Below are 11,677 nucleotides of genomic sequence, written 5' to 3'. Positions count from 1 at the left end.
TAGTCTATGTCTAGTCTATGTCTAGTCTATGTCTAGTCTATGTCTAGTCTATGTCTAGTCTATGTCTAGTCTATGTCTAGTCTATGTCTAGTCTATGTCTAGTCTATGTCTAGTCTATGTCTAGTCTATGTCTAGTCTATGTCTAGTCTATGTCTAGTCTATGTCTAGTCTATGTCTAGTCTATGTCTAGTCTATGTCTAGTCTATGTCTAGTCTATGTCTAGTCTATGTCTAGTCTATGTCTAGTCTATGTCTAGTCTATGTCTAGTCTATGTCTAGTCTATGTCTAGTCTATGTCTAGTCTATGTCTAGTCTATGTCTAGTCTATGTCTAGTCTATGTCTAGTCTATGTCTAGTCTATGTCTAGTCTATGCCTAGTCTATGTCTAGTCTATGCCTAGTCTATGCCTAGTCTATGTCTAGTCTATGTCTAGTCTATGTCTAGTCTATGTCTAGTCTATGTCTAGTCTATGTCTAGTCTATGTCTAGTCTATGTCTAGTCTTTTTTTTTTTTTTTTTTTTTTTTTTTTTTATGCGCTGGAGGTGTGGAATCTTCATAGATGCATTCAATCCGTATTGAAAAACATGCACGATTCGCAAAATGCTCCTACGTACTAAACCACACCCCCCCTAACTTTCCCGATCCCCGCGGGACTGCCAATTAGTATTACTTCGCGGGGGAGATATGCCATTTTTAGGCTATTCTCCGAATTATTGACATATTATACTTGTCTCGCCATCACGGACTTTCGTCCAATTTCTGCTTCTCTCAGTGTTGAGTTTACATGAGTAATAAATGCGTTAACTGCATCCCATTTCTCCTTGGATCTTAGCATTATGCTGATTATGTTGTCAACTGTCAATCGTTCGCCTAAATAAGATTCCAGTGACGTTCGATTTCTGGAAAATCGTGGGCATCTAAATGTAACGTGTTCTGCCGTTTCATCTTCATCGATGCATTGTGGACATCTGGGACTACTGTCCTGCCCAAAGCGGTGCAGATAGCTCCTATAGCCACCATGTCCCGTAAGGAATTGGGTTAAGTTGTAATTCACCTCTCCGTGACGACGATTTAACCACGTACTTATGGAGGGGATAAGTCTGAAGGTCCATCGACCTTTGGGAGAGTTCTCCCATCTCCTTTGCCAGCTTTGAACACTCTTTTCTCTTTCGATTTGTCGAATTTGGTTTCTGGAAGCCTCCGGATTTTCAATTACAGTTTTGTAAACGTTCGATATTTCCTTTGCTGTTATATCTATGGGGCCTATTCCCGCCACTACATTTGCTGCATCCGCTGATATTGTCCTAAAGCCGCTACTGACCCTTAAGCAGCTTCTCCTAGATAATGATATCATGTCTTTTTTGGACGTTTTGTTGATAGCTTTCGCCCAGACTGGCGCTCCATATAGGAGTATTGAATTGGTGACCCGTGAAATTAGTAATCTGCGGCTTTGTCGTGGCCCACCGATGTTCGGCATCATTCTGGCTAATGCATTTGTTACACCTGCTGCCTTCTTGCATGCATATTCCATATGTCTTTTAAAATTTAGACGGTCATCTATCATGACGCCCAAGTACTTTATTGCCTCCAATGAAGCTATTGTGGTCGCGCCTACTTGTATTGACAGGGTCTCCCTTTTTCTTTTTCCACTTATAAGAACAAGCTCTGTTTTGTGTTCGGCTAGATGCAGGTTTACTGATGTCAGCCAATTTTTAATCATACTTATTGTTTCGTTCGCGTATAGTTGGACTTCGTCAATGTGTCTTGCCTGAACCAGGATTGCGATGTCGTCCGCGAAGCCTACAATGCTTGCTTCATCAGGTACTTTTAGATCGAAGATTCCATTGTACATAATATTCCACAACAGGGGTCCTAAAACAGAACCTTGGGGGACACCTGACGTGACCTTATAGGTATTTGTGCGCCTGTCAGTCTCAGCCCACAAGGATCTATTAGAAAAATAGTCCTTGATAATTTTTATTAGATACTCTGGAGCATTAATATTTCTCAATGACGACACGATATGTTTCCATCCAGCAGAGTTAAAAGCATTTTTAATGTCGAATGTTATGACAGCGCAGTACTTTCTTTCCTTCCCTTTGCCTCTAATTGCCTTCTTGGCTGTATCAATAACCTGATTGATAGCGTCGATAGTTGATTTCGCCTTTCGAAATCCATATTGTCTATCAGATAGGCCGTGCACATTCTCTACGGCATCCAGAAGCCTCTTATGTATTATTCGCTCAAGACATTTACCTATAGTATCAAGCAAGCATATTGGTCTATATGACTGTGGTTCTCCGAGGACTTTGCCCGGTTTAGGTATTAATATAAGTTTCTGCTTCTTCCAATTATCTGGGAATCTGCCATCTTTTAGGCATGCCTCAAAAAGACGACCAAAGATTCCTGGTCTTAACGATAACGCAAGTTTAAGTGCTCTGTTGGGGATGTTATCTAATCCTGGGGCTTTGTTGTCGCCAATATTTGAGCACAATTTTATTATTTCATCCTCAGTGATTTCTCCTTCGTACTGGGCCGTGGCAACTGGAACATCAGTGTATGGGTCTCCTCTTGGAAATAAAACTTTCACTATGTTATCTATGAGGTTTGGGCACGTAATTTTCTGGTATTTTTTCCCTTTAAGTCTGGCCATTACCACATGGTAGGCGTTGCCCCAAGGATTGCTATCAGCTTCCGTGCACAACTGCTTGAAGCACTCAGCTTTGCTGGAGTTAATGGCATTTTTCAGGTATTTTCTCGCCTGATGATATGCTTCTCTTTTTGTTGGGAGGTCTATCCTTGACCTACATCTTTGATACTGTCTCCTGGATTTCAGGCAGTTCTTTCTTAATTCCGCTATGGTGTTATTCCACCAGTAGTTTGGCTTCCTTCTATTGTTTGACCGTTTGATTGGCATGGATGCATCGCAGGCTGTTTTCAATGCTTCTGCGATTTGTTCTGCCATGTCTACTACCCCGCTTTCATCGATTTGATGACTACAAAAGGTTTCTGCGAAAGCTTCTGAGTCAAACTTTTCCTTCGCCCATCCCTGGAACTTTGTCTCCCTACGTGGTACTCTTGTTCCGCTTCGTACTGTGAGCATGATAGCCTGATGGTCGCTATGAGTGTACTGTTCACTTACTATCCATTCTATGTCTCTAGCAAGGTTGGTACTTACAAAGGTTAAATCTACAATTGAGCCAGTACCCGCTCGCCTAAAAGTATTGGATCTCCCGGTGTTTGCGAGGACAACATCTAGCCTTGAAAATGCATCCAGAAGTATTCTTCCTCTTGCGTTTGTTATCCGACTACCCCAATCCTGCGCCCAGGCATTGAAGTCTCCTCCGATGATTATTGGATTATGGTGTGCAGCGTCTCTCACCAAATTATCTATAAGTCTCTCGAACTCGGAGAGTGGTATGTTAGGTGATATATAGCAACTATAAATATAGATTCCGCCGATCTTAGCTCTAGCGAAGCCATCTTCCGACTGTTTCATGCCTTCTTCTATCGCCCTATTTCCGCAGGCCCAAACTGCAGATCTGGCCGATGAATCTTGTTCCCACTCACTCTTGTCTAAGTTTCTATATTGTTCACAGATAATTGCAACATCTATTTTTTGCTCGCAGATGGTCTGCTTTAGGAGATCTTGAGCTACAGCGCAATGGTTTATATTTAGTTGAATAAGTTTCATTTTGATCTGTTACTCAACGCCTTCTGGTAAACGGGACATCTATAGCTTCCTGCAACATGTTTTAGATCCGCTCCCACGATTGGTTTGCAAAGCATACAATTTAGTTCCCCTTTACATTGTTTTGCGATATGACCTTCAAGTCCACATTTTAAGCACTGGCGAGATCTGTCGATATCTGCTTTGCAAAACTTCGATATGTGCCCAAATTCAAGGCATCTGAAGCATTTAGTAAGCGTTACCATCTCCCTTATGCGGCAGACGGACCATCCTATTTTGATTTTACGAAGTGTCAGTGCTCTTCTTGCTACCGTAGCTGGGAGACTTATTTTAGCAGATTGTGTGCTTCCGTATGTCTTCCACATAGATTTCACCATTGTCTCGTCTAGATCAGATATTTGCAATTCCCTACTAAAGGCTTGACAAATTTCTAGTTTCGTGGTAATGTCATCCATATCCTTACATAGTATGACCACTTCTTCTTTGTGTGTCTTTACTTCTACGCTTCCATCTAGTGATGTTTCTATCTTCTCATTAAATCGTGCTGCTATATCTTTGCCAGCTGACTTTAGCTCTAGTAAGAGGTCACCTTTCTGGGTTCTTCGTATCTTACTAACCTCATCTCCCAACTCCTTCAGTTCAGGATCAGTCCTAATCTTCCGTAGGATTTCGGCATATGAGACTTCTCCTTTTGCAGATATTATCATCTTATCAGGTTTAGGTTTACGGAAGCCATTAGTTTTCTTCTTACTTACTTTCGTCCAATTATCCGCTGAGGTGGGATTTTTTGCACATGTCGGTGGATTTTCCATCGATTCCCCTGCTTGTGGATTATCGAGCTGTTTGGAGTTTTTCACATTTTGTTTTGCCCTCTTTGGTGTTGGCATTTTGGCCACGGTTTCGTTCTTATCGTTTTTTCTCTTCGACTCTCTCTTCCCTGGCCACACAATAGGAGACGTTTGTGTAGCTTGTTCTGCGATTTCATAGCTTACTTTGGTATCGCTGCAGCCCAAGTCATCTCTTGCTTTGTTATATACAGCCCTTATTGCTCTGAGTTGTTCTTTAATGGCATGGTGGACGTTGTTCCTATTCTTGACATAGTCCATGAGGCTAACTATGAGGTTTCCCAGTTCTGAAAAGGACTCATACTTTTGGTCATCGTTTTTCGGTGCTTCCGGTTGTGCCGAATGCGCCCTTTGTATCGCTGAGCTTTGGGGAAAGCTATACTCCGTAGTCTCATTAGAGCTTGTAGCAAAGCTATTAACCGGTGTAACATTCAACACCTTATTAGGGTGGAATGAATGAGTTGCTTCTTCTGCAAGGGGCTTATCTTGCGGCGGGGTTCTCTTTATTACAGATTTTCTCTGGAACGGGTTTTCGTTTATTGGGGCTGCTAGAGTTTCTGTATTGACTGGTGCCCTTATAAAGCTGGAAACTGGGGTAAAGAAGCATTCCCTGCCTCCGGTAGGCAAAGGATTGGTTTCTTCTCCATTATTGTTGTTGTTGTTCTTAGTTGAAATACTCATTTCTTTACTGGGTCCCAACTCATAGCCGTTATCTCCGTTCGATGTGTAGTTACGTTATGCGGTCCCATGGTTGTCTATGCAGGCAGGGAGGCCATGCGAGGGTTGACGCGGAGTCCTCATGAGACCCTGCGTTCAGAGCCAGACCCGTGTTAATCAGGACGAAGTCAACTGAACCTACACCACCAACTAAACGGCGACGAACATCGATCGTACCATGAGATTTGCCAGGTTTTAACGGGACGGATGCGACTGCGATATTAGCCCAGAAGCCATTTCTGTCAGGTTTCACTCCGACATACTGAAGTTCTGGAATACCGGTGTCGGCAGGCCAAGGGTTCACACAAAACATGTCCATGTATTCCAGTATACCATAATTAAGATCTTACTGGTCTCGATCTTAATGCCATAGAGACGTATCGTTGCGAGTACTGCCGCCCCTCCTGGAGTCAGACGCAGACCAGATAGCCGCCCAATATGGGTCAGACGCTTCTGGATTTTTTTTGATTGGGAACCCACGGAGGCATCACTCTCCTAGCCACTCCTCTCCTGAGGGAGTCCCTGTGGGGGGATACATATTTAGATGGCGGCATCCATTCGCCATTGTCGCAGAATCGTCATTGGGCTTATGTACCTTTTTATAGTACGCCCTCTGAGTCTACCGCTCCCGGTCGGGGACTGCTTATCTATCGCAGCTGACCCACATATCTGTAGGCCGTTCAGCTATCCGCCACCCGCTGACCCCGATAGTAGCCTGGAGCTCAGCCCTATCAGTCTATGTCTAGTCTATGTCTAGTCTATGTCTAGTCTATGTCTAGTCTATGTCTAGTCTATGTCTAGTCTATGTCTAGTCTATGTCTAGTCTATGTCTAGTCTATGTCTAGTCTATGTCTAGTCTATGTCTAGTCTATGTCTAGTCTATGTCTAGTCTATGTCTAGTCTATGTCTAGTCTATGTCTAGTCTATGTCTAGTCTATGTCTAGTCTATGTCTAGTCTATGTCTAGTCTATGTCTAGTCTATGTCTAGTCTATGTCTAGTCTATGTCTAGTCTATGTCTAGTCTATATCTAGTCTATGTCTAGTCTATGTCTAGTCTATGTCTAGTCTATGTCTAGTCTATGTCTAGTCTATGTCTAGTCTATGTCTAGTCTATATCTAGTCTATGTCTAGTCTATGTCTAGTCTATGTCTAGTCTATGTCTAGTCTATGTCTAGTCTATGTCTAGTCTATGTCTAGTCTATGTCTAGTCTATGTCTAGTCTATGTCTAGTCTATGTCTAGTCTATGTCTAGTCTATGTCTAGTCTATGTCTAGTCTATGTCTAGTCTATGTCTAGTCTATGTCTAGTCTATGTCTAGTCTATGTCTAGTCTATGTCTAGTCTATGTCTAGTCAATGTCTAGTCTATGTCTAGTCTATGTCTAGTCTATGTCTAGTCTATGTCTAGTCTATGTCTAGTCTATGTCTAGTCTATGTCTAGTCTATGTCTAGTCTATGTCTAGTCTATGTCTAGTCTATGTCTAGTCTATGTCTAGTCAATGTCTAGTCTATGTCTAGTCTATGTCTAGTCTATGTCTAGTCTATGTCTAGTCTATGTCTAGTCTATGTCTAGTCTATGTCTAGTCTATGTCTAGTCTATGTCTAGTCTATGTCTAGTCTATGTCTAGTCTATGTCTAGTCTATGTCTAGTCTATGTCTAGTCTATGTCTAGTCTATGTCTAGTCTATGTCTAGTCTATGTCTAGTCTATGTCTAGTCTATGTCTAGTCTATGTCTAGTCTATGTCTAGTCTATGTCTAGTCTATGTCTAGTCTATGTCTAGTCTATGTCTAGTCTATGTCTAGTCTATGTCTAGTCTATGTCTAGTCTATGTCTAGTCTATGTCTAGTCTATGTCTAGTCTATGTCTAGTCTATGTCTAGTCTATGTCTAGTCTATGTCTAGTCTATGTCTAGTCTATGTCTAGTCTATGTCTAGTCTATGTCTAGTCTATGTCTAGTCTATGTCTAGTCTATGTCTAGTCTATGTCTAGTCTATGTCTAGTCTATGTCTAGTCTATGTCTAGTCTATGTCTAGTCTATGTCTAGTCTATGTCTAGTCTATGTCTAGTCTATGTCTAGTCTATGTCTAGTCTATGTCTAGTCTATGTCTAGTCTATGTCTAGTCTATGTCTAGTCTATGTCTAGTCTATGTCTAGTCTATGTCTAGTCTATGTCTAGTCTATGTCTAGTCTATGTCTAGTCTATGTCTAGTCTATGTCTAGTCTATGTCTAGTCTATGTCTAGTCTATGTCTAGTCTATGTCTAGTCTATGTCTAGTCTATGTCTAGTCTATGTCTAGTCTATGTCTAGTCTATGTCTAGTCTATGTCTAGTCTATGTCTAGTCTATGTCTAGTCTATGTCTAGTCTATGTCTAGTCTATGTCTAGTCTATGTCTAGTCTATGTCTAGTCTATGTCTAGTCTATGTCTAGTCTATGTCTAGTCTATGTCTAGTCTATGTCTAGTCTATGTCTAGTCTATGTCTAGTCTATGTCTAGTCTATGTCTAGTCTATGTCTAGTCTATGTCTAGTCTATGTCTAGTCTATGTCTAGTCTATGTCTAGTCTATGTCTAGTCTATGTCTAGTCTATGTCTAGTCTATGTCTAGTCTATGTCTAGTCTATGTCTAGTCTATGTCTAGTCTATGTCTAGTCTATGTCTAGTCTATGTCTAGTCTATGTCTAGTCTATGTCTAGTCTATGTCTAGTGAGCAGTCCTATTAAAATAATTTTATTTTTACCTATCTTGACTCTATGAAAATGTTATTGATATCTTCAGATTTAAATAATGATGAGTTCACTGCAATAAAGTTTAATTTTCATAGCCAGACACAGACATAGAAAGGTACATTTTATTATTTTTTCAAGCGTAAATTTTCGTTTATATGTAAATTTTTGAAACAAAATGTAAGAAATATTGTCAATATATAAATCTGAGGTAACACATTAAAACATCATAAGTCGTACTTTATAGTTTCTGTTAGTCCCCATCCACACTGTGAATCATTTGCTCAAAACATTTGAGTTTGTTGATGAAAGGGGAAAGAAGAATGGAAAATGGTACTCTGTTTCATGTACATGAAGTTTTTGCTGAGTATGTCATCCACATTTATTCGTTCTGTACAGAAATGTCAAAAACTGAAAAGCAAAAACTTCACTGAGTGGACACGAATGCATTTTCAAAAGAGAATTTAAAAATGTTTTGCAGCAAATGTTTCACAGTGTGCACCGGGACTTATCAGCGATTTAAATTAAAAGCTTATCACTTTTGTCGAAAATAAAATTTCGAATTTCAATTTTAAGATTTTTAGTTAAATTTCTTATATGAAAAAAAACTTGTAACTGGACTTAAGTTGCTTTGCGATATTACCACAAAAATAAACATGCGTGTACTATGAATACGATATTCATTAACCAAATAAAACAAGTGTAATATTCAATACTGACATTCAACCAGATTATATATCGTAAAGGCTATTGTCCTTAAATTCAATGACGTTGTCATCGTTGTATTGTCATTGCATTCTGAAAAAATATTAATTTCCGCATAATTGCTTTTTAAAGAATTTAATAATAAAAATTACAATTACGAAATTATTTTAAAATATTCATTTTTAACGGACGCCTTGACGTATTTCTTATGTAATTATTATGGATTTGCCAAGAGCTAAGTGGTAAATTTTGAGAACTAATATAATAAATACTTTGATAATTGCAAAAACTTTAATTATCAAGTAGGGATTTGAAATGCTAAATTCTGTCATTACTTTAATGTCATTGAAACTAGTTACGAGTAATGACTAAAATTATGCATCAATAGTTAGATCTCACAGAAACCGTTAGCAGTAAAAACAGAATAATAAATAAGTCACTACTTCTATATAATTGCAAGTTATTACAAAGTTTTTGCTGGTAAAAAATGTTGTACTCAAAATTTTTCTTAATGTGCACTTCATATTTTTATAAAACGTGATCTCTTAATGAAATAAACATTTTTCATTTCTAAATAAATTGTGTTTTAAGTTTAAATTGTATATAAATTTATACAAGTTATAAATTGATAAAGAACAAGTAAGAGTACTATATTCGGCCGTGCCGAATCTTAAATACCCTCCACCTAAATATGATGGTATAAAAGCTGAAATAATATAACAATTGTTAGAAAGACTAGCTTATGCAGAAGATATTTTATTTCAAATGTACAAAAAATTGTATCTAATTCAGCAATTTATAACTGAAATTCCTATTAGAACGTTTGACACAGTTAATTATTGTCTTTTAATTGAGAAATTGTCGTCTAAACTTAATTTTTCTAAATCTTCGTGTAAATTATTATTTTCTTACATAGGTAACCGTTAACAGTTTGTTGGAACTGGGTTAAACGATCTACAATATCTGAGTGTGAAAGTGGCGCACAGTGGTATGAGAAAAAAATGAGGGAAATAAATCTGTAACTTCTAAACCCTTAGTCCGATTTTAATGAAATTTCACATGCGCAAAGGGGAAGTGTTGTCGAGTTTAAGTCTGGACCTCATGAAATTAAATTTTACAATTTATATACTTAATAATTAGTTAATACGTTTGGATCAAAATTTTTCCCTTTTAACCTCAAGTGAAGAAACAGAGTATAAAAAAAGGGTATACAAATATATTTAGACAAATTTCAAAATATTTGGTTGTGGAACTTTTGCGGGAGCTATGACCTATTATGATTCGATTGTCATAAAATATTTTTACGTGATTTTTATGTATTTATATGAGAGCTGTGGCCAATTATGGACCAATATTCACAAAATTCAGTATTATGATTTTTGAATACAAATTACTGATCTGTGTACCATTTTGGTTAAATATATGGATGCTATGACCTATGACCGTTATTCACAAAATCCAGAAGTATGATTACTGGATTCAAATTACTGGATCTGTGCGTAATTTCATTTTGATATCGATATTTTTTTAATACTTTTTAAGGTTAATTTCTTTTTTCGGAAATGGGCCTTATAGGGGAGCTATGACCAATTATCGGCCAATCAGCATAAAATTTGGAACAGTGATATCTATATATATGAGTATAATTTGTGTGGAATTTTAGCATGATAAATGTATTTATAAGAGATTTATGAGTACTTAACTGATTTTTGGAAGTGGACCTTATATGGGAGCTATGGTCAAATATGGACCGATATTCACAAAATCCAGTAGTATGATTTCTAAATATAAACTATGGATGTGTGTGAAATTTTGTTTTGATATTGATATTTTTTAGATATTTATGTAGGTTATTGTGTTTTTCGGAAGTGGTCCTTATATGGGAGCTATAACCAATTATCGGCCGATCTTCATAGAATTAGGTACAGCGATTTTGGTATATATGGGAATTATTCATGTCGAATTTCAACTTGATAGCGATATTTATAAGACATTTATGCTTATTTAAGAGATTTTCGGAAGTGTACTTTATATGGGGGCTATGGTCAAATATGGGCCGATCCACGAAAAATTTTGTAATGTAATTTCTTTTACCACGAAACTTATTTTTGCTGAATTTCATGTGGATATTCCTATTTTGTAGGCATTTATAGACCATAGAACCATATTTCGGGAAGAAATTTGTATGGGGGCTAGGAGAAATCATGGACCGATTCTTATAATTTTCACCAGAGTTACTCCTTTTATCATAAAAGTATCGAGTGCAAAATTTTATGATATTAGCTGCAATATATTTACAAAAAATGTCCAAAAATATGTGAAAATTATCAATTTTTTTTTGAGGTTGTCCCACATTTTCATTCATAACTTTGGTTCCACTATACCGATTTTGCTGATTTTCAATACCAAACTGCTTAGGACAATAATAAACACTTTTCTTGCAACTCTACTAAGTTTGTTTGCGTATTTTGGACGTGAGCGTGTTTTACACAGACGGACAGACGGACAGACGGACAGACGGACAGACGGACAGACGGACAGACAGACGGACATGGCTCAATCGACTTAGAATTTCATAAGGATCAATAATATATATACTTTGTTGGGTCTCAGATGAATATTTCTCAATGTTACACACGGAATGACAAACTTATATATACCCTCATTCACCACTTATGGTGGTGGAGGGTATAAAAATAGAGATGATATAGATATTATTATGCAAGTTAAGTATGCGCTATTTTAATTTGTTTTCATTTACCACTATTTGTTCACCTTGTAATAAATTCTTTTTGTAGTCCACCAAAACGTATTACAACACCATTTCCAAATGTATTTTAAATGTTTCTCAATGTGTATCAGAAACTTCCAATTAAATTTCCAAAATTCTTAATTGTATTTTAGTAAATTTCAATTAGATTTCAGAATTTTCTAATTGTTTCTTATTTCTATTTGTATTTCATTATTTTCAATTCGTTTTTCAGAAACTTCCAATTG

This window comes from Calliphora vicina, chromosome 3 (genome assembly GCF_958450345.1).
Source record: "Calliphora vicina chromosome 3, idCalVici1.1, whole genome shotgun sequence".
NCBI lineage: Eukaryota > Metazoa > Arthropoda > Insecta > Diptera > Calliphoridae > Calliphora > Calliphora vicina.
This window is presented reverse-complemented; position numbering follows the sequence as displayed.